The sequence below is a fragment of the Lissotriton vulgaris genome, chromosome 9, assembly GCF_964263255.1.
Source record: "Lissotriton vulgaris chromosome 9, aLisVul1.2, whole genome shotgun sequence".
NCBI lineage: Eukaryota > Metazoa > Chordata > Amphibia > Caudata > Salamandridae > Lissotriton > Lissotriton vulgaris.
Window position 1 is genome coordinate 1,238,761,989 of NC_141697.1, and position 22,871 is coordinate 1,238,784,859.

The window sequence follows — 22,871 nt, forward strand, 5'->3', positions numbered from 1 at the left end:
GGTAGGTGGGCGCCATCTCAGACCCCGCGGCGGCGCGCGCCAAGAGGCGGAGCAGGGGTGGGCTGAGGGCTTTGGAGGGTCCAAAGTGGGCCCTGTCCCCCAATATCTGTGCATCAAGTCTCGCCTCAGCAGACTGGGCGCTTAGGACATGTTTCCAAATTCAGACCATGTGCTTCGGGGTAACTCTGATGCTCAGGAGGGAACGGGCCCCCGTGCCGCCACTGAGCGCAGAAGTCAACACGTTTCAACCACCATGCACATCTTGGCTGCTTGTGGTGATTGGTCTTAAAACATTGATGGCTTAGACTTGTGGCTGATGATCCGAACAGCTTGGCAGCAAGCACATTTGTTGGTTTCTGATGTTACTCATATTGCAGACCTGGGGAAGGACATCGTGACCAAGAAGCAGGGAAGATGCGATGTACATTGAAGTAAACACTTTTGTAGTTTTTATTGGAAGCAGTTTCTTGATATATTTGACAACATAACCATGTTGTAGAAAATTGATATTTGCCTTTCCCAACTGAGTTTTTTTTAAGATAACGTTTTATTAAGTGTATTTTCATATTTTCAAAATGATGTTGCCTATTGCATGCCCCTACCTTCGGCCTGGCTGTTTGGGTTTCTTTTCTGACGAGGCTTCGGGTTTCCTTACCTTAGAGGAGCTGTGATCCGCAGGTGTGCCCTGGTTAGGGCAGAGTTGACTTGGTTCAGGCCCTGGGCGCCTGCGCGCCTCGGGCAGGTGAAAGATGGTTGCTGCTTTTCCATGACGTCACTCGGCAGAGACATGCAGTGTGACGTGTCTCCCCAACATGATGTCGCGGGGTGTCCTGGCCCTACAACCAGGAGGTGAGGGAGTCAGGGGGCCCGGCTACGTCATGTGGCAAAGACGTTGGGATAAAATTAGAGAAAAGTGAGCAGAGTAAGAAAACCCACATTTCTTGAAAATTAAATAAAAATCAAGTTTGCCTGCAGCATATTGGTTTAGAAGTGATCAAGTCCAATAAAAATATGTTTTCAGTTCTGTATATCCCTGTTAAAGCGAAGAGTGAATTATGAATGCAGAGGCAAAGGCCTTCTGGGAAATGTTTGTTGGAACCCGGAGGAACCGGTGTGCATACCCACTTGCCCTTATTTGAACAATTCCCTCTTTTTGGTTATGTTTTTCTATTTTGCTTTTCTCTTGTTTACCCTAAAACTTTCATGCTTGTCTTAAAACAGAGCGTGTCAATTTAATTCCCCCAACAATGCTTGAATTAAAGTGACTTTTCCTATGTTTACATCATGGTGGTAGGGACGCGCCGTGCTAAGCTAAGCCTTGAGCTGGTTGGAAAGTGAACAATTGTACAATTTATACTTGAGAACAAAAGATGAAGAACGGAAACAATAAACTGACGCTCTGATGGTTTGAACAGAGAGTTAATTGTTTGCAGAATGCGTGACTTTAAAGATGCTTTGCAATGTTTGCTCCGACCCCCCACCCCCACCCGTTCCCGCCTGCTTTTTCCACACAGTTGTATGAATCACACCCAACTCTACAGTTTCCAGATGTTTTACAGATTTCTTGGAAAATCCGCTTTGTGAAGCGAGCACTTTGTGTTGAGGGCCAGTCCTTGCGAGACAGAATAGAAATTAGGTTGTCTGTGGTGAACATTACTGCACAACGGCCCAAAAACATTCTTTTTAATGTAGCACGCAAGTAACGCACTGAACCGCTCATCTTTATATTGCCATATTTATTGTAGTTAAGACAATAATTAACCCTGGGCAAAGCACTATGCTACCCTCGCGTAATTTGCGAAGTTTGCGCGCCTTCGCACTACTCGAATTGCACATAGCACAGTGCAAACACGCATAGTGTAGCGTAGCGTAGTGCAGCAGTAATTTTTTTCGTGCTTGCGGTCCTCAATGTCAAGTAAGCGACCGCGAGCAAGCAAAATGACATCCTGGCGAGGCTTTTTCCTCGTTCGTGATCAGCAACATCAAGTTGTCAATCGCAAGCGTGGAAAATAAACCTTGCGGCGAGAATTCTTAATGCGGGGAGATCAGGTTTCTCATTGCGAGTGGTCGCGTATGCTCGCGACCGCTCGCGTATGCTCGCGACCGCTCGCGATGAGAAACTACAAGTCCGCGTTGAGAAAGCTGCCGCTCGAGTAAAAATCTACCTGAGCGGCAGAAAACTCCAGCTCGCACTGTGCAAGATGCCATTTTCAAATGATTGCACAGTGCCGGATGCTTGCCCGCACTGTGCAATCATTGAAAACAGCATCTTGCACAGTGCGAACAGGTTACTACGCAGTTCGAGAAGAGCTACGCGTAGCTCGCTTAGTGCGAAGTACACTTTGCGTTGCTTCACGTAGCGCTACTTCGTGAACTACGCCCACCCCTTAATGATAATAAGGGGCAACAATTGATACATTTGAATCCTTTGGAAATCTATCTTTATGTCTTGTGTTTTCGAGGGCTTCACGTGGTCAGATTTTGTCGAATACGCGCCACCTGTGCAGACACTACCTGGGCATAGGGCCACGCGCATGGGTGTTTGTGGGCATGCGTGTTGCCTCTTTCACTTGCCAGTTTTCGTTCCAGTCATGTTTCTCTTGGATTTATGCTTTTAGATGACATAACCAGTTGTGGTGGGTTTGCTGTTGGCGGTGGATGAGTGCATGTGACTCTTACATTTTGTTTGAAAGTTCCCTTCTGAAAGTGAGCAATGCCAGAGTAATTCAGAAAAGTCCTTGGTGCACTTTCTTTCAATTGATGATTTAATAAAGTGATCTTTTTAGCTTAAATTAACAACTAAGCGTAATGAGTAAACTGGATGTAAGAAATTAGCAAAGATGTTGGATTTTCAGAGAAACTTTAATTCAATAATCACAACTGAGCTTCTGTTGTGCATGTATTGGATGTAGATGACCAATATTGATGCATTTTACTTCCAACTGATGCATAATTTACAGATTTTGAGAGAAAAAATTTAGAATTTCCAACGTTTTACCCTTTCAAATCCATGTGTTAATTTATCGTTTTTTTTGCTTGTATCGGGTGCAGAAAAAGATCACAATTGTTTTCCAAGTCGCTTTATTCTGGAACAAGGGCCCAAGCCACAAGGAGCAACTTTATTCATAAAAAGCGTCTTCTTTGAAATATATTGGTCTATGTATTTATTTTAAGGGGTGGATTTCTGAGCTGCCAAACTGTACTATAAGTTAGACTCAAGATTATATTATCAACACATACTGACATTTTTGTCAGATTTTTTTTATTGAATAATATTTTGCTCCATAGGAACCAACACAGTTACTTAAGGCTGACGTGTATCCCGAAATTGCTACAGTATTTCTCGTACGCAAGTTTATTTTAAATGTGCACAGCACATTAGAGGGATATATTGATATTGCGAAGCAGTGGGTATATAACAATTCGGACTGAAAGCATACAAAAAAGAACCGGTTCTCTGAGCTCCATGTTCACTGCGTGAGTATGTAAAAGCTAGGAACAGAGTGTATAGGCATTAATTAGATCAATAATCAATTGAGAGCGGACTATTAGCACAATAAAAAGGCAAACAACAAAAAGCTGTTTAAGTTACATAAAGGGCCATCATCAAGTTTACCACAGAGGGAGTAAGAAGATCTGGTATGAGTAATACATCGATTTCATGAGGTGGACAGTCATCGAGGACAGGATAGCGCTAGAGATCTCGTCCCGGGTTCACGGGGTGAGATTTCCACAGGTACAAGTCCAACATGTTCCTTGAGGAATATTTGAGCATGGCATTGTCCTCGCTTCGCAGATTCCATACCCACGCCCATCATGTGTATAGATATGTATTTGATTTTTCCCAGTTGGACAAGATATTTGTACCCTTCATTAGAATGAAAACATCTATTAGTAATAGTTCCTAGATACTCGGGTATGGATGGGGTTAACCGGTAGTTAGTTCTCAAGTGCACAAGTGCTGGGTTGGGATCTATCCTAAAATTAAACACCTTCTCTATATATTCTTGGATTCTCTTCCAAAAGGGGCAAATCTTAGAATACTCAACCATTATAAGCGAAGGGTCTTCACTCCCAGATCCACCAAGCCAGCAGGGGTGTGAGTCAGTACAGCTCGCCGTCTGAAGTCTCGACAGAGTCCCGAAAGACCTGTGTATTATCACGAATTGGTTCAGAGCTAGAATGTCGAGTAACTTAGGCGAAAAAGACAATTTCCAAATTTAGTGCCATATTTTTGCATTCATAAGTGTTCCCTCAGTAGCAGGCACGTGCACTTCCAGTTTGCTTGGGGTTTTGTCATTCAGGATAAACGGGGACGTTGCTAGCCATCTATAGACTACGGCGACCAAACGTCCCTCTCTACAGAAGGTCCTAGTCATGTAGTTCCAGTTGAGCAAAGAGTCAAAGATACTTTTAATGTCTAATGTTGTATTAAACTTAATGTTTCGAATGTTACATTTGTCCTGACAAGTAAAGAATTGTAAACACACTTTTGTTACATTAACATCAAGGAAGTTGCGAATCTTGTATTGGGCTTCTGTCTTCGTCGTTCAATGAGTTTCGGCGCTAAAGGTCTATCCGGCTCTGGAGGTGCAGAGGGTCTTTGAGTTGGACATTGGTTGGGCCTGAAACACCTTCTGCATTTGTCCAAGTGGCGGCTTGACAAGGGGGCAGAGGTGTGAGCTGAGAGGAAGGTAGTCCAGCGCTGCTTCGCCGCTGCACGCGGGTCTGCTCAGTTGGATTTGTTGAAAGCCATGGTTTGCAAACAGAGAAAGGTCAGGCTTTAGACAGCCTTTTGAGTTCTGCTCCATCGTTTAGCCTCACTAGACCCTGTGATCTTCTTGACCACTCAGCCTTCTGATGACGTCAGTGTGGTCCAGTCCTTCGGAGGTGAGTTTGGCCAGCGTGACGCTATGAATGACATCAACACCCCTTCCACAAACATTCTTCCTTTCTGTATTAAAATCCCCTCTTCGCATCATGTCAATTTTTACTAGGTTTATTTGTGTGCTCATAGGTTGTGTCATTTCTGAAATGGGGTGTGTGAGAGAGTTGGAATTTCATCACATTTCTGCTCAAGGGGAGGGGACGTCCCAGTGCGTCCCAGCCCTGCTTGTTGTATGATGGGAAGTTGTGTCTTTTGAAATGGAAAGAGTAGAAATTTATATTATTTTTCTAGAAACTGAATTTAATCTTGAAACATCACAAGCAACACAGATCAGTTTTTAATGAAAGAAATGTGATCAATGTGGGGTAGTTAATGGCCCCATCACCAATTTGTTTTGTCATTATTGGAGAGCTCAAGATCAAAGATGTCAAAATAAAGGCTTCAAACTCTTTTCACAGCCAGTCCTGGTTCTTCTCAGACAGTTCTCTACCAGTTTTCTTTGTCCTCTTTCAGTCCCCTTTCTTCTTGACCAGTTTTCTATCTTCTCAACCAGTTTTCTTTCTTCTCAGCCAGGTCTCTTTCAGTTCTCTTTCTTCTAAGCCAGTTTTCTTTCAAGCTTCTTTCTTCTCAGCCAGTTCTTTTTCTTCTCAGCCAGTTCTCTTTCAAGCTTCTTTCTTCTCAGCCAGGTCTCTTTCTTCTCCAGACTGGAAGCAGCGAGGAGGTCCTCTGTATCCCACATCAGGCTCAGAAATGTCCACACCTTTTATGCATCAGATTTCATCAAGGAACACATACCTGATGCAGGACCAGCATCCACGAGGATGCAGCCGAAACACTCCAGCATTTAACAATTAGAAGAATGAACATGAGGCATCTGCTATTATTTTAGGTTTCTTCTGTCGAAAGCTGCGCACTGCACAGCTTTTCGCGCAGGCGAAATGTTATGTCTACAGTATGTGTGTGTTGTCCCGCCCCTCTGTTCCATTGGCTAGATCTGTCCGCCAATGCCGGAGCAGATTCGTGGGCGTACCCGAGAATTTTAGGCTTTTGCCCACGTCATGTGGGCGGTGTTTTTTGTTTTTTTTTAGGTTTCTTTTGGTCAGTTCTCTGAAGATGGCAGCCGGGCAGTAGCCTTCATGGCGTGGTCCGCTTTAACACCCGACACAATGGCCGGGCAGCCGTGTGATAATGAAAACTCCAGTAGCTCCAAGAGCCTAGGAAAGCCAGCGGCGCCCACCTGCTGGGGGCTCACCGCTCGCACACGTCAGCTGAGGTAGGTCCTCCCTCGGGGCTCACAGTTCCGCTGCGATTCTGTTCCGGCCATCCAGGAGCATTCGCAGGCCGCTCCCCTGAGTCTGGGCTCGTGAATGTGAGAGCTGCTGCAGCTCCGATCAGGGCTGCTCATACGCCCACCAGTCGGGTGATCCCCAGCGATCAAGCTGCAGCACTGTGTCCGTTGCAGTCCTTTTACTTTCGAGCCCCCCCTCCCGCTGTCTCGGGCCTGTTAACCCGCCCCTATCCCGCTGTCCCTGTGCCTGTCCCCCCTCCCGCTGTCCGTGAGTAGTATTCCTTCAGCAGTCACCGGTAGTACACTGTAACATTATGTTGTAGCTTAATGTACATCACTGAAAACTAGGGCATTGCTGGCATGCACACAGCGCAAGCAGAAACACGTCCGTTATCTGTGTTCCGTCCGTTTTTTTTTGCGATGCTTGCATGCTTGCATGCAGACAGCGCAAACAAACACATCCATTTGGCATGATCAGTAGCATAGTTTGGTTTATTGGTACTGCTTTTATTGGTATGTTCCGATGCTGTAGTTTGTCTTACGTATAGCGCCTTGGGTAGCTATGCAGGTGACGCTAGTACAGCCAATGCTCGTGCACTTTGGGGGTCGCAGCCATGTTCAGAGCAGAAGTGCGTGAGCAAATGTCACTTTCAGACTTTGTAGAGCAAAGCTTTGAACGTGCGTAGGAGTCTCACTACAGAGGCAAACAACTACGCGGCTCACGCAGAGTCCCTTGGCAGCGCTGCTGCATGAAGCTATTGGCATTGTAAATGACAATGCCATTTATTTATCTGTTTTCAAAACCAACACATAAATACAAATTTTGTCATTACAATCCCAATAGCTCTAACTTTTCCGAAGGCGAAACCATTGCATTGTAAATGCTTGTTAATTATTTGTGTCTCAAGGCTCAAGGCATCAGAGTGACCTAGACTGGCAACAAAAAAGAAATGTAAATAACAAAGACAGAAAGGAAGGTGCTCACTGGATAACGGGGAGAATAATAAAATAGAATGAGTGATTAAGCAAGTTGAATGAGTTTTGCTTATGCAGCTCCTAGTCTGTGCACCCGTTGCAGCTTCCTGTCGTACCACCCATGCACAAGGGCGATGTTGAGGTGCCTGTATTTCACTCTCAGACCTCCTGCAGCACTACCATAACCCAGCTTCCTTATGCAGCTGCCGGCCTGTGCATCCTTCATACTTCCAGTGATGCTCTCCGTGTCCGTGTGTGATGTCGAGCTGTCGGTCTATGCACATGCTCAGATTTCTCAATAATAGTGTTGTAATCCAGCTTCCTTATGCAGCTGCTGCCTGTCTGTGCATCCTTACACTTCCAGTGATGCTGTCCGCGCCCACGCGTGACGTCAAGCAGTCGCTCCATGCACATGCTCAGACTTCTCAATAATAGTGTTGTAATACAGCTGTCTTATGCAGCTGCCGGCCTGTGCGTCTTTTCATCCTTCCTTTCAAGCCATACATGCATAGCGGCGATGCCGAGCGGGCAGTCTGTGCGCGCTCTATGCCTTGGTGCAATCCTGTTCTGACCCCGATGCCTTATGCAAATGTCAAATGTCATATCAAATGTCAAATGTCAAGGTACTTATAGAGCGCACTGTCACCAGACGTCACCTTGCGGTGTCGCCTATACGGCTTCCTGGCGCTGATACTCATACCGCTGTGGAACCCCTCCTGGCTTTCCCTGTGAAGTGTCCACTCCTGGGCCCCCCCAGGGTGAAGCCAGGCATCCTTAGCGCTGTTGGGGCCGGTGTGGAGGCCAGAGTTGCAGCGTGGGGCCCGTGATTAGAATAGGCACCGAGGCGAGAATTAACAGGTCAGAGGAAATTGAGCCCGAGACCCTGCCGAGGCGGGAATCGAACCCTGGTCCCTGGCCAGAACTCTGCATCAGGGTCTGCCGCTCTAACCATTGAGCCACACTCCTCCACATGCAGTGCCGGTGAGGGAACCTTTCAGCTTCCTGTGACACCTTCCCAGGAGCCGTCCCTTTACTTCCGGGGCTTCAGAGTGCACAGCTAACCTGGTCACTTGGATGTCCAGCTATAACTCCAGGCTCGTATAAGTAATGGAATAAGCTATGCCTATGCGGGGAGAGCGATGGGTGCAGATTTACAACTTCTGATGCATCTCTGCTAATCAGCAGGGTTGCGCCAGAAGAGTTGCAATGCCTCTGCCCACCCGTGCGCCACCACTGATGCGCCGCATTTACAATGCGGCGCACCTTGGCGCATAGATGGGCAGATGCATGTCGCAACCCCAGGCGGAAAGGCGGCGCATTGCTGGAGTTGCGTCGCAAGTGCGATGCAGCTCCAGCAAGGTTTGGGGGTGCCCTATCCGTAACATGCTGCGTCAATCCTTACGCCTGCTTCAAGCCGGCACAGGGTTTTGACGCAGCATGGCCGTAAAAGTGACCGAGTGAAATGTTGTAGATTTCACTCACTTTTAGGAGGTGTTCCTGCGCCGGAACGCCACCCCCCCTCCCCTGTGCTGGAACGCCTCCTTATGGTGCAGGGCTTTACAACGTGACGCATCTCCCAGATGTGTCACCTTGTAAATACCCCGCAGCATGGCACTGACTTTGCGCCGCCGCTGCGCCACAAAAGTGACACAATGGTGGCGTAAAAGAGGCGCAAGGGGCTTGTAAATCTGCCCCACAGTGCTCAGTGACTGATCATCAAGACTGGGCCCCTCGAGTGCCTCGACCCTCTGGGGCCTCTGCTAAGACGCCATGAGAGTCTTTTTCCTGTTTGTACAATCAGATATACATTTGAAGTGGGCTGTCTGTGGGTCTGTCTGTCTGTCCCGTGTCCCCGGGGTGTCCTCCACTTCATGCTGCTAGTGGGCCTTAAATCAGTTGGATGGTCCTGGACTGAAGGCCCTTGATGTGGCTCCTGCCTCTGAGGCAAACTGATCTTTATTTATTTTATTTATTTTTTTATTTATTTAGCAATTTATAGAGCGCCTGGTGACCCGAGGGCATCCCCGCGCTATAGAGATTAGATCCTGCTGAGGGGGAAGGGTGGGGGTTTATTTAGGGAACAAGAGGGTTTTAAGTTTTTTTCTAAACGTCAGGTAGTTGGGCTCCAGTCTGAGGGAGCGTGGGAGGGAGTTCCAGCCAGTGGACGCTTTTACGGAGAAACGTCGACCTCCGGTACGCGTCCTCTTGAATTTGGGGATATTGGCCAGGTGCTCATTTTCGGACCGTAGAGCTCTCGGTGCTTTGTAAGGGGTGACCAAGCCACTGAGGATCGCAGGTCCTGAGCCATTGATTAATTTATAGGCCGTGCACATGGCTTTAAATTCCACCCTTTGGCGGATTGGGAGCCAGTGTAAAGCTTTGATAGCGGGTTTGGCGGATATTCTTGGGGGAACGCTCATGATTAGGCGGGCTGCTGCATTCTGGACTCTTTGCAGTCTTGCTAAGGTGGCTTCCGGCGAGCCCAGGTAGACCATATTACTATAGTCTAATCGTGACATTATGAGGCCCTGGACTAATAGTTTCCTGGACACGGGCGGTAGAAGGGGCAAAATTCTGCGGATAGTCCGCAGAAGCCCAAGGCAGGTCCCGGCCGTTTTGGCCGCTTGAGTCTTCATAGAGAGGTCGGGTTCTAACCAGACTCCGAGGGTTTTGATTTCGTGTTTCGGGGTAGGGATTTCCCCGAACACGTCTGGCCAGATCGCCGGGGGGATAGTCGCCCATTGTTTACCCATGAGCATCACTTCGGTTTTGGAACCGTTGAGTTTCAATGACGATTCGCACATCCATCCGTGAATTTCGGTGAGACAGTTTGGTAATTTGTCTGGGTGGTCGTCCAGTTGGGATAGGGAGACGACCAATTGCGTGTCGTCAGCGTAGCTCACGATTTTTATCCCGAATGGTGATACCACATCTTCCAAAGGGGCCATATACACATTAAAAAGCGTGGGGCTCAGGGAGGAGCCCTGAGGGACCCCGCTGGTGAGTGGAAGTGTGGACGAGTGATATTCACCGTCCCAGACCTGGAACGTGCGTCCGGTGAGAAAGGACTCTATCCAGCTGATCAGGGACTGTGAGAGTCCTGGGAAGGAAGGGGCAGACAGGCGCCATCAGAGAGTGAAGGAAAACAGGCCGAAGCCGGGACCCCTGCCCCCTGGAGGCAGGCAAGGGTGGGAACTCTGCCCCCTGGGGGAAGGCACGGGTGTGAACGCTGCCCCCTGGGGGCAGGCACGGGTGGGAACTCTGCCCCCTGGAGGCAGGCAGGGGTGGGAACTCTGCCCCCTGGGGGCAGGCAGGGGTGGGAACTCTGCACCCTGGAGGCAGGCAGGGGTGGGAACTCTGCCCCCAGGAGGCAGGCAGGGGTGGGAACTCTGTCCCCTGGGGGTAGGCACGGGTGGGAACTCTGCCCCCTGGAGGCAGGCAAGGGTGGGAACTCTGCCCCCTGGGGGCAGGCACGGGTGGGAACTCTGCCCCCTGGAGGCAGGCAGGGGTGGGAACTCTGCCCCCTGGGGGCAGGCAGGGGTGGGAACTCTGCCCCCTGGAGGCAGGCACGGGTGGGAACTCTGCCCCCTGGGGGCAGGCAAGGGTAGGAACTCTGCCCCCTGGAGGCAGGCAAGGGTGGGAACTCTGCCCCCTCGGGGCAGGCACGGGTGGGAACTCTGCCCCCTGTAGGCAGGCAGGGGTGGGAACTCTGCCCCCTGGGGGCAGGCAGGGGTGGGAACTCTGCCCCCTGGGGGCAGGCAGGGGTGGGAACTCTGCCCCCTGGGGGTAGGCACGGGTGGGACCTCTACCCCCTGGAGGCAGGCAGGGGTGGGAACTCTGCCCCCTGGAGGTAGGCAGGGGTGGGAACTCTGCCCCCTGGGGGCAGGCACGGGTGGGAACTCTGCCCCCTGGAGGCAGGCAGGGGTGGGAACTCTGCCCCCTGGAGGCAGGCACGGGTGGGAACTCTGCCCCCTGGAGGGAGGCACGAGTGGGACCTCTGCCCCCTGGAGGCAGGCAGGGGTGGTATCTCTGCCCCCTGGGGGCAGGCAAGGGTGGAAACTCTGCCCCCTGAGAGCAGGCATGGGTGGGAACTCTGCCCCCTGGAGGCAGGCACGGGTGGGAACTCTGCCCCCTGGAGGCAGACAGGGGTGGGACCTCTACCCCCTGGAGGCAGGCAGGGGTGGGAACTCTGCCCCCTGGGGGCAGGCAGGGGTGGGCCCTCTGCCCCCTGGAGGCAGGCAAGGGTGAGACCTCTCCCCCCTGGAGGCAGGGAGGGGTGGGAACTCTGCCCCCTGGAGGGAGGCACGAGTGGGACCTCTGCCCCCTGGAGGCAGGCAGGGGTGGTATCTCTGCCCCCTGGGGGCAGGCAAGGGTGGAAACTCTGCCCCCTGAGAGCAGGCATGGGTGGGAACTCTGCCCCCTGGAGGCAGGCACGGGTGGGAACTCTGCCCCCTGGAGGCAGACAGGGGTGGGACCTCTACCCCCTGGAGGCAGGCAGGGGTGGGAACTCTGCCCCCTGGGGGCAGGCAGGGGTGGGCCCTCTGCCCCCTGGAGGCAGGCAAGGGTGAGACCTCTCCCCCCTGGAGGCAGGGAGGGGTGGGAACTCTGCCCCCTGGAGGCAGGCAAGGGTGGGACCTCTGCCCCCTGGAGGCAGGCATGGGTGGGATCTCTCCCCCCTGGAGGCAGGCAGGGGTGGGAACTCTGCCCCCTGGAGGCAGGCAAGGGTGGGAACTCTGCCCCCTGGGGGCAGGCAAAGGTGGGAACTCTGCCCCCTGGAGGCAGACAGGGGTGGGACCTCTGCCCCCTGGAGGCAGGCAGGGGTGGTATCTCTGCCCCCTGGGGGCAGGCAAGGGTGGAAACTCTGCCCCCTGAGAGCAGGCATGGGTGGGAACTCTGCCCCCTGGAGGCAGGCACGGGTGGGAACTCTGCCCCCTGGAGGCAGACAGGGGTGGGACCTCTACCCCCTGGAGGCAGGCAGGGGTGGGAACTCTGCCCCCTGGGGGCAGGCAGGGGTGGGAACTCTGCCCCCTGGGGGCAGGCACGGGTGGGAACGCTGCCCCCTGGGGGCAGGCACGGGTGGTAACTCTGCCCCCTGGAGGCAGGCAGGGGTGGGAACTCTGCCCCCTGGGGGCAGGCAGGGGTGGGAACTCTGCCCCCTGGAGGCAGGCAGGGGTGGGAACTCTGCCCCCTGGGGGTAGGCACGGGTGGGAACTCTGCCCCCTGGAGGCAAGCAGGGGTGGGAACTCTGCCCCCTGGAGGCAGGCACGGGTTGGAACTCTGCCCCCTGGAGGCAGGCACGGGTGGGGACTCTGCCCCCTGGAGGCAGGCTTGAGTGGGGACTCTGCCCCCTAGAGGCAGGCAGGGGTGGGAACTCTGCCCCCTGAAGGCAGGCATGGGTGGGAACTCTGCCCCCTGGAGGCAGGCATGGGTGGGGACTCATGCCAGACAACACGAGGGCTGAGGGCTGCAGGGCCTCGGAGACAGGAAGGAGGGATGTCTCTCAAACCAGGCCTGTCCTTGCCTATGGCACGCGAGCCCGTGGGTGTCAGAGATCCACCCGGAAGTGGGGCGGTGGCGAATAGAGCCCGCTATGGCTCAGTCCACAGCTCCTGTCTGACTGCTCTTCCTCACCCTGAGGGGCCCAGAGTTCCTTCTCCTGTCAGGTCCCTTCTGCTTCGACCCCTCAAGTCTTTTGTTTGTTTCTTGGAACCTGAAAAGTTTCAGTTTTCAAGAAATCTGCAAGGAGAGTGGTGGGATCATACACAGAGTAGGGGGGGGCTGCCGCATATATGTAATGTTTTCAGAGGGATTGAGGAAGGAAACAGCAATGTTTTTAAAGATTAAGCAGTGTCTGAAGAGTGGACACCTGGCTCTGGACTCTGCAAGCTTCTTTAGAATCAGGGTCACATGAGACTGGGATCCTTCAGAGAGCCAAAGTGACCTCTCATCCTGGTCAAGCACCTCATGGAATGATGTCCTCTGCCCTATGACCTCAGATGATGATCAGTGGAAGTCTTTTAAAAAGTTTATAAAGTGTTTCACAAGCTCAAAAACCGACCCCAGTGGCACCACCTGGACAAGGTATTTTGTTTTCTGGCCGCCCTGGTTTGTACTTGTCCATGGAAGGCCTTTTTGGAGCCACTGGGACGCAGTTATAAGCCTGCCTCCTTTCGTGTAAGATGCAGCGGGAGGGGTACCTGCATCTTTGCAGTTTCTTGCTTGGATTCTAGTTGGTTTTCTGTCGTGTTTGCTTCCTCTTGTTAGCTTGGGCGTCTGTGGCACTGGTACCATTCTTGGTGACTCTTGTATTTCACTGCATTCTGTAATTCTTCAGAGGGCTTTGGTTCCGCCTCCGTCAACTATTGGCCTCTTGTAAGCATGGGCGGAAAATCCGTTACGCTCGCGGATTTTGCGGATTTTCGGTAAATTCGCGATCCGCAAACGCTCGCGAATTTACCGAAAATCTGCAAATTCGCACGCAGCGGCTTTTTTTTCTTGGTGATACAATTTTGCGGCGTGCGGTGTAAGTTCGCAATTACGAACATGTAGGTGCGGCGGGCAGCAACAATCTCGCACTCGCGAAATTACAAAAGTTGCAATTCTGCACAAGAAATCCACTAGCAAGCAGCATAGACCTTCTGAAAATGATGTTTTTTATCAGAATAACTCCTCAGGTTGACATTTGCCTGCCCTTTTTTGGATTTGAGGCCTTTTGACTTTCTTTGGATCAATTTTGGATTAGAAATAAACTTTCACAAGTAAGTTTGTATGGGGCATTACATTTGCTGTTCTGCAGAAAAACGAGTTTTGCTAAACTGAAAGCACTCAGCAACAGGTGCAAAAGTTCAAATTCATCATTAGTAACCATTCCCTGTAGTGCTTCCTGACTGGGGCCCCTCCAGAGTTCAGTTGCTAGTTGCAACAATTGTATGACCCTGTTCTGACCCTCACAGCCGGATCATAGAATAGCTACAAGTAGGCCACAAAGGTCCTGGAAAAAAAAAATTGCACTGCAACAGAAAGCAAATTACAGATAAGGAAGCAGGTGCCAGACTGGAATTTTAAAACAGTGACACATTAATAAATCAACCCCAAATTAATTCATGTCAGTTGAAGCAGGGCAGGTGTGCTTGCTTTTTCCCCCTATAATCTACAGTGATGATGATGAACCAGAGGGTGGCATTGATGTACCAGAGGGTGGCATGGGTGAAACAGAGGGTGGCAGTGTTGAAACAGAGGGTGCTGTGAACCTGTGATGATGAACCAGACGTAGAAACAACATAGTCGCGACCGTTGCGTGCCGACAAGTAAGTTCGCAATCGCGAACTGGTACAAAATCCTCGCGAACTGGCAGAAACCCTTGCGAACACTATAAAACAAACAAATCCGCAAATTCGCGAGAATTCGCGGATTTTGCAGATTGCGAGTTCGCAAATACGCAGATTCGCGAACGCCTGATTCGCAAAATTCGCCCATGCTTAGCCTCTTGCGTCCCAGAACCTTCAGCCATTAGTTTCAGACATTGTCCATCACATCTTAAAGCAGGCTACGGGAGCAGTTTAGCCTCACTGTTTTCCTATTGTCTGATTGGCTGTTTCCTTCTGTCCTCAATGGAATGCATGAGGCGTCATTTCCCCTCTTGCGTCATCCAGTGAGGAGCCTGGTAGGGCGCGGGGGCATGTCTTATCAAAGCAGCTGAAGCCTTTGGGTGGTGAGTGAAGAGGTGGCCGAGTAGAGCTGGCAGTAGGCAGCAGTAGTGTCTATAGGGCATATGTATGAAAATCCCCGTTTGCGATTCTCAAGTAGCGATTTTTTTAGAATCGCTATTTGAGAATTGCAAAATGGGATGTATGTAAAAAAATCGATTTTTTTAGCGATTTCTTAGTATTCCTTAATTGCAATTAGCAAATTGCGAAATAGCAATTAAGGAATAACTTCCCATTCATTCCTATGGGCTAGGAGGACCATAGGAATGAATGTGAAGTCATTCCCAATTTCGAATCGCAATTTGAGAATCGCAAATTGAGAATAATTTAAAGGGTGCAAGGGTGTCATAAGGACACCCTGATGCACCCCTGAAATTAACTTGTGTGCACATATGGCGCACATACATGCCATAAGGGCATGTATGTGAGCCATATGGCACCTTCACAAATGACAAAAAATGCATTTGCTAAAGAAATCGTAAATTACCACCAACTTTAAGTTGGTGGTAAATTGCGATTTCTTAAGGAGAAATCGCAAAAATTGAATGCCTGTTACATAGCATTTAAGGAATCGCAATTTGCAATTCCTTAAATGCTTACGCTAAATTAAGGAATCGCAAATTTTGCAATTCCTTAATTTTGCGATGCGATTTTATTAGTACATACCGTTTTGTGAATTTTTTGTCGCAAAACGCTGCTTTTTTTCCAATCGCAGTGTTTGCGACTAAAAATTGCGTTGATACATCTGCCCCTAAGTGACTACGGGTGCATTCACTGCTGGGGGCGGGATGCCAGGGGCTCTTCTGGGTCGACAAGTTTCAAGCAGGCTCCTCCCCCTTCCCCTAGGGCTGCTCTAAACCTGACCTAACCTACCCCAAGCGGACTTTGGGGTCACCCACAGATCACTGCAGTAAATGTAAATTGATACTCACCACAAGGGTCTCAAGGCGCTTGTACGAATACCGCTGTGGAACCCATCCTGGCTTTCCCTGTGAGGCGTCCACTCCTGGGCACCCCCAAGGTGGAGGCCATGCATCCTTAGCATTGTGGGGGCCGTTGTAGAGATTAAGCAAGCTATTGCCCAGAGTTGCAGAGTGGGACTCCATGATTGGAATAGGCACCAAGGCGAGAATTATCAGGTCCGTGGAATTTTGAGCCCAAGACCCTCCGAGGCGGGGAATTGAACCCTGGTCCCGGGCTAGACCTCTGCATCAGGGTCTGCCGCTCTAACCATTGAGCCACACTTCTTCACTGCAGTGGAAGCATCAGCTCACTGAGACACCTGTCCCGGCTGAACTATCATGAAAGACCCACAATGCATGCGTCCAGATGTACAGACATGACCCTGCTGTGGGTCAGACACGTCTACCCTGAATGGTTCGACCCCTGACTCCACGTCTTGCTCCAGGGCTGTAAAGGTCTTGTTGTTTCTGATAATCAGTGGAATGATTACATGGGCGGTGGACAGAAGTGACAATGACTTTGCAGGTGACAAACACGTCACTGCTGGACCTTGTGCCCTGGTCATCTCTGATATCTTTGTTTACACAAGACGTGCAGTGGCTCTGGACGGCCCTGAGTAATGTCCGTGCTCCAAGAGCCTTGGCACTAACAGCAAGAGTACAAGGTGTGGTCTCACACCTGGATGATAAGCAGCACCCCCCCCCCCTCGCCCCTCCTTGCTACTGAGAGTGGCCCCAGCACCCCTGAGGCGCGCCGAAGTCTCCTTCAAAATGCAACGGGCCCTTATATCTGGACCCGGAGTATGGGTCAGTGAGGGGCGCCCCTCTAGACCCTACGTCAACGACCCTACATCATGTCTCTTACAAAGGGCTGTGAGAGAACCGTCTCTTAAGTGTCACTGAGAGAACATTGTCTGATTCCACTGGTCTAAGCTACTGTGAGAGCGCCCTCCATCCTCTGTTCAAAGCAGCCTTTCAACCCTGCTCCCGAGGCGGAACCCATAACCGTCTGTAAGTACTGCGGTGCCCGGCGGAGCTGTCCCATGCAGCTATAGAGGAGTTTGTCTCTGGTTCATCCCTTGGCCGTCACCTACCCAGCCGGACACTGGACATTGTTTTCCTCGTCTTCCTGTTGTGCCTCTCTTCCTCCCCCCACCTCCTCCCTCCACGATTCTTTGTCTTCCTCACCATCCAGACGGACTTTTCTGTGTCTCCTGAACTTTTTCCCCCTTGCTGTTTTTTTTCTCCTAATGTTATGCTATGCTTTTGTTACTCATGTAACTATGTTATACTGTTTCCCTTTCTTTCTTATGCGACACTCCAGCAACTGTTGTAACTATGTAACAATGTTCTGAAACCAATGTCCTACCTCATGTAAAGCACTCTGATACCTCTGGGTATAGTCAGCGCTTTATAAAACTTTTTAAATAAATAAAGCGGCAGCTACCCCACTGTTGTTAGCAGCCACGAGAGCGCCTTCGACCCCTCTGTTCTAAGCTGCTGTGAGAGCGCCTTCTACCCCTCTGTTCTAAGCTGCTGTGAGAACGCCTTCTACCCCACTGTTCTAAGCTGCTGTGAGAGCGCCTTCTACCCCTCTGTTCTAAGCTGCTGTGAGAGAGCTGTCTACCGCTCTGTTCTAAGCTGCTGTGAGAACGCCTTCTACCCCTCTGTTCTAAGCTGCTGTGAGAACGCCTTCTACCCCTCTGTTCTAAGCTGCTGTGAGAGCGCCTTCTACTAAGCATGGGCGGAAAATCCGTTTCGCTCACGGATTTTGCGGATTTTCGGTAAATTCGCAATCCGCGAGATTCGCGAATCTCCCGCAAAATCCGCAAATCCGCGAGCAGCGGATTTTGCTCGCACTGTTCGCGTGAGTTCGCGGCTTCCCAGTACAACTTCGCGCCCCGCGAATAAGTGCAAAATTGCAGAAATACGATCTTAGCAAAACTGAAACTACTTACCAGGTTCAAAAGTTCAGGCTCATCATTAGTAGCCATTTCCTGTAGTGCTTCCTGAGGGGCCCCTCCAGAGTTCAGTTGCCAGTTGCAACTATTATGTGACCCTGCTCTGAACCTCAGAATAGTTACACATATGCCACAAAGGTCCTGAATTACAGCTAAGGGAGACAAGCAGGAGCCAGGCTGGAAGTTCAAATCCATTAATCAGCCCCTAATTCATTATTGTCAGTTGGGGCAGGGCAGGTGTTGTAACTAATTTTGCAAGATGAAAGCACTTAGCAAGTGCAAAAGATCACTAATCAGGAAGCACTAAGGAAGCAGGTGCCAGCTAAAAAAATATTCTGTGACACATTAATCAGCCCCAAATTAATTCAGGTCACTTGAGGCAGGGAAGGTGTGCTTGCGTTGCCACAATAATGTACACTGACTGGACAACCAGAGGGTGCTGTGATGAAACAGAGGGTGGCATGGGTGGGCCAGAGGGTGGCATGAGTAGTCAGAGAGTGGCAGTGGTGACAGAGAGTGGCAGTGATGAAGAAGAGTGTCCCAAACAGGCTGGACACGTAGAAACTTGCGACCCGACAGGTAAGTTCGCAATTTGCGAAAGTGTACAAAAACCTCGCGAACTGGCAGAAACCCGCGCAAACACAAAAAAAAAAAATTCGCGAGAATTCGTGGATTTTGCGGATTGCGAGTTCGCAAATCCGCAAAATTCGCGAACGCGAGATTCGCAAAATTCGCCCATGCTTACCTTCTACCCCTCTGTTCTAAGCTGCTGTGAGAACGCCTTCTACCCCTTTGTTCTAAGCTGCTGTGAGAGCGCTGTCTACCCCTCTGTTCTAAGCTGCTGTGAGAGCGCTGTCTACCCCTCTGTTCTAAGCTGCTGTGAGAGCGCCTTCTACCCCTCTGTTCTAAGCTGCTGTGAGAGCGCTGTCTACCCCTCTGTTCTAAGCTGCTGTGATAGCGCCTTCTGCTCTTAAGAAGAAACATCTCGGGGCAGATTTACAAACCCCTTGCGTCATTTTTGCGTCACTTTTAGCATGGGAAAAGTTACGCAAAAGTGGCGCAAGGGGCTTGTAGATCTGCCCCCTCAAGTCTTTGAGAAAGAGCAGAGAGCTGGTCTTAAGAACCAGCGCAAGGGGCCGGAGGGCTCGGGGTTGGAAACATAGAAGCTTCTGACCACTATATTCTACGAGAAGCTTCCCAGTCCTGAGAGCCCGCCCCCAAAGTTTTAAAAATGTGTCAGCAGGATCATGAACGGGGGGTTTTCAGTGGTGGCGACAGCGCTACCAAGGGTTTCACCTCAGAGGAGTCCGCCAAGCCCTGGTGGTGGCCGCAGGCTCAGTTCTGCTGACTCCGCCTCAGTTCTGCTGACTCCGCCTCAGTACTGCTGACTCCGCCTCAGTTCTGCTGACTCCGCCTCAGTTCTGCTGACTCCGCTCAGTTCTGCTGACTCCGCTCAGTTCTGCTGACTCTGCTCAGTTCTGTTGACTCCGCTCAGTTCTGCTGACTCCGCCTCAGTTCTGTTGACTCCACCTCAGTTCTGATGACTCCGCTCAGTTCTGCTGACACTGACTCTGCCTCAGTTCTGCTGACTCTGCCTCAGTCCTGCTGACTCCGCCTCAGTTCTGCTGACTCCGCTCAGTTCTGCTGACTCTGCTCAGTTCTGCTGACTCTGCTCAGTTCTGCTGACTCCGCTCAGTTCTGCTGACTCCGCTCAGTTCTGCTGACTCCGCTCAGTTCTGCTGACTCCGCCTCACTCCGCCTCAGTTCTGTTGACTCCACCTCAGTTCTGCTGACTCCACTCAGTTCTGCTGACACTGACTCCGCCTCAGTTCTCCTGACTCTGCCTCAGTTCTGCTGACTCCGCCTCAGTTCTGCTGACTCCGCTCAGTTCTGCTGACTCTGCTCAGTTCTGCTGACTCCGCTCAGTTCTGCTGACTCCGCTCAGTTCTGCTGACTCCGCCTCACTCCGCCTCAGTTCTGTTGACTCCACCTCAGTTCTGCTGACTCCGCTCAGTTCTGCTGACACTGACTCCGTCTCAGTTCTGCTGACTCCGCCTCAGTTCTACTGACTCCGCCTCAAGGCTGCGCTGCTGGGAAGTGACTTGTTCACTTCTTCTTACAGATATCTGCTCCACTCCTGCAGCTGAGGGAAGGGGAGAAAGTGTTGAAAGTTAGTGAGCGAAGGGTGTTGAAGGCCGTTGAGCCTCCGTCGTCACTCACGCCGTGACTCACTTGTTTAGGAAAAGGCCTGTGAGCTGGGGCCGATCCACGTGGGGGTGGAAGTGGGAGGGGGGGTGAGGAGTGTGGGGTAAATTGGGAGGGAGGGAAGAGCAAATGATATATATACTGTGATGTAGAGATTATGCGAGTCAATTCTGCAATGTGAAGTTTCATCTAACACATATCCACAGTTCATTGCGGTCTGGGTTCCTAATACAGTGCATTAAAAATCTTGCATAACTCACTCATGACATAAGGCACCCTGGTATGTATTCAGTGACGTACATCCATTTTCATAACCTTGTGTTAAAGTAATGTAGGCACGGTGTGAGCTACTGAAGCACAGCGATGAAACAATTGTGGAATTGTGAACTTTTTACCTGTTTCAACATTATTTTCCATACATTTTATATACATTCAAGCGCTGGTGCAGTCCCTCACTTCCCTGCATCTCTGGCTCCTTGTCCCTGGGGTGTCAGTCAGATGTTTAGGGGGTGAAGACAGTGCTTTTCGGCATGTTTGCAACGTCTGCGAATCGGACCTTTTGCGAATGCAAAAACGCTTCGTACATCTTGCCCCAAATCCTACCTCTCTGGAGCTCTGCACACACAGCGGGTATTGTGCGGTTCCTATTCTGTGCATTACATTTAGCTCAGAAATGACGTTTAATGTGCGCGTGGACGCATCACAACTGATTCTAGTCTTCAGCTAACTTTACACCGGGAAAGCCGGTTGCATTGCAGCTCTGCACTTATTTTTCAACGGTTGCAAAGGTGTATGAAACGTTGCACTTTGCAATGCTTTTTTTCTATGGAAATCTCCATCTAACTTGTGGTGTTATTTATGTGTGACATGTCCTAGCTTAATACGTTGAATATGGTTCTTGCAGACTGCAGCTCAGACCCGATCATGGTCGACCTACCAAGGGTGGGCGGAAACCCCGCCCCCCCTGATTTGTGTTAATCTGGAGGGCTAATTAGCAGATGCACCCTTTGTTCTCCATTCTGAATGCAAGCTGTGGAGAGGTCATGTTTGTGCACCTTGGGAAAGGGAATAAAGAACACACCTGTAACTCTATCTCAGAGGAACGCTTGTCATTTTGAGAATGTATTTGTCAAAGAAATAGCGCTGTTTCCCCCTTTGCAGATGTTATAGTGCGTGCCTGAGGCGCACGGGGACAGCCGGGACTTCTCTATGGAGAGTTGGATGGACAGATAGCTCAGAGGGGTTAGTTACTAGCTGCTGAGAGGATAACGTGGCAAGAGTGCCATTGGGACTGATGCGAGGAAGTGAAATAGGGGGCTCTGTCGCCGCTCGAGTAGGAAAAGACAGCCACATTTGGGGTGCATTAAGACTCCTATTGTACCCTCGGCCCCGGAGCGCCTACCCTCTGTGCACTAGTGATAGCTAGCCCTTGTGTGAGAGCGGCAGGCCACTGGCTCAACGCTCAGCAGAGCCACCTCTGCCTGTCCGGCCGGAGTGCTGCCTTACCATTCACCCGGTAATAGCACCACCGAACATTAGGCGCCTAGAAGTCAGTATGTACGGTGTGTGCGCTATATTGCTGCTCATTTTGTCATGTGGTGTGCTGGTGTTTGCAGCAGTGTGGCCTGCGCACCCTGGTAGCCAGTGTGACATGCCGGAGCGTGGGCTGAGAGTGGGGCCACGTATGGTAATTCCACCCCTCTCTTGTGAAGCATCCATTCTAAACTGCTCGCCCTTCGCGCGCCTTTAGTCGCCGGGTAATCATATTTCATGCTTTTACTCTTTCGAGGCAGGCTGCCAACGCCTGGCTTTCACGTCCAGCTGTGCTGCGGTCTCCCTCCAGTTTTAATAAAAGTGCACAGCATGGGGAGCCGCTGTACTGGCTGAGAGTTTTGAGTTGTCCCAAGCTTCCATATATCCCTCCCGCCTATCTTTAAAAGGCTTTTATGTACTTATTCTGAGGGTTCTGAAACTTGAGGCAGAGCGAGAAAATTTGCAGGCGGGGTTTGCGGCGCTGTTTTTTACCCTTTGTCGTTTCAGGCTGGTTTGAGACTTCAGAAAATGTGTGGCGAGAGCCTTTCTGAAGGGAATGACATGTCAGGAGGGCCACTTTGGCAGCGACATTAAGAGAAGAAACGAGAGGTGGGGCTGATGCACGGCCGGCTTGCCCCCAATCGGAGTAGCAGCATTGTTTTTAGAACTTTGTTTGAGGTGGGAACGAAGACAACGGAGGGCTCCCTTTGTTTAGAAAGCCCCTGTTTGCTCACTCACTGGGCCCCAGGCCTTATTGAGCTGGAGGAGACATTTCCCTCCCTGAGCGTCGAGGCTCTGCTCGCACGAGGTACCACGTGCTCTGCACGCTGGTGCTCTTTGCTGCCACCTTTGACCAGAGAACGGAACTGCAGCACAGGGAAGGCAGGAGAAGGGCGTGGCTGGAGGAGTCTCTGTACCAGGACAGCAGCCTGAGCTAACATCTCAGGTAGGGAGCTGAGGGACCCCCTGAGTTAACATCTCAGGCAGGGAGCTGAGGGACCCCCCTGAGTTAACATCTCAGCAGGGAGTTGAGGGACCCCCTGAGTTAACATCTCAGCAGGGAGTTGAGGGACCCCCTGAGGTAACAATTCAGGCATGGAGCTGAGGGACCCCCTGAGGTAACAATTAGGGCAGGGAGTTGAGGGATCCCCTGAGGTAACAATTCAGGCAGGGCGCTGAGGGATCCCCTGAGGTAACATCTCAGGAAGGGAGCTGAGGGATCCCCTGAGTTAACATCTCAGGCAGGGAGCTGAGGGACCCCCTGAGGTAACAATTCAGGCAGGGAGCTGAGGGATTCCCTGAGGTAACATCTCAGGCAGGGAGCTGAGGGATCCCCTGAGGTAACATCTCAGG

The 22,871-nt window shown here is 51.0% G+C and overlaps 1 protein-coding gene across 2 annotated transcripts in view; it reads left to right on the forward strand.

Moving 5' to 3' along the window:
- Positions 1 to 22,871, forward strand: part of PDZRN3 (PDZ domain containing ring finger 3) — a 597,986-nt gene that overhangs the window by 128,907 nt on the left and 446,208 nt on the right. The window lies entirely within an intron of this gene.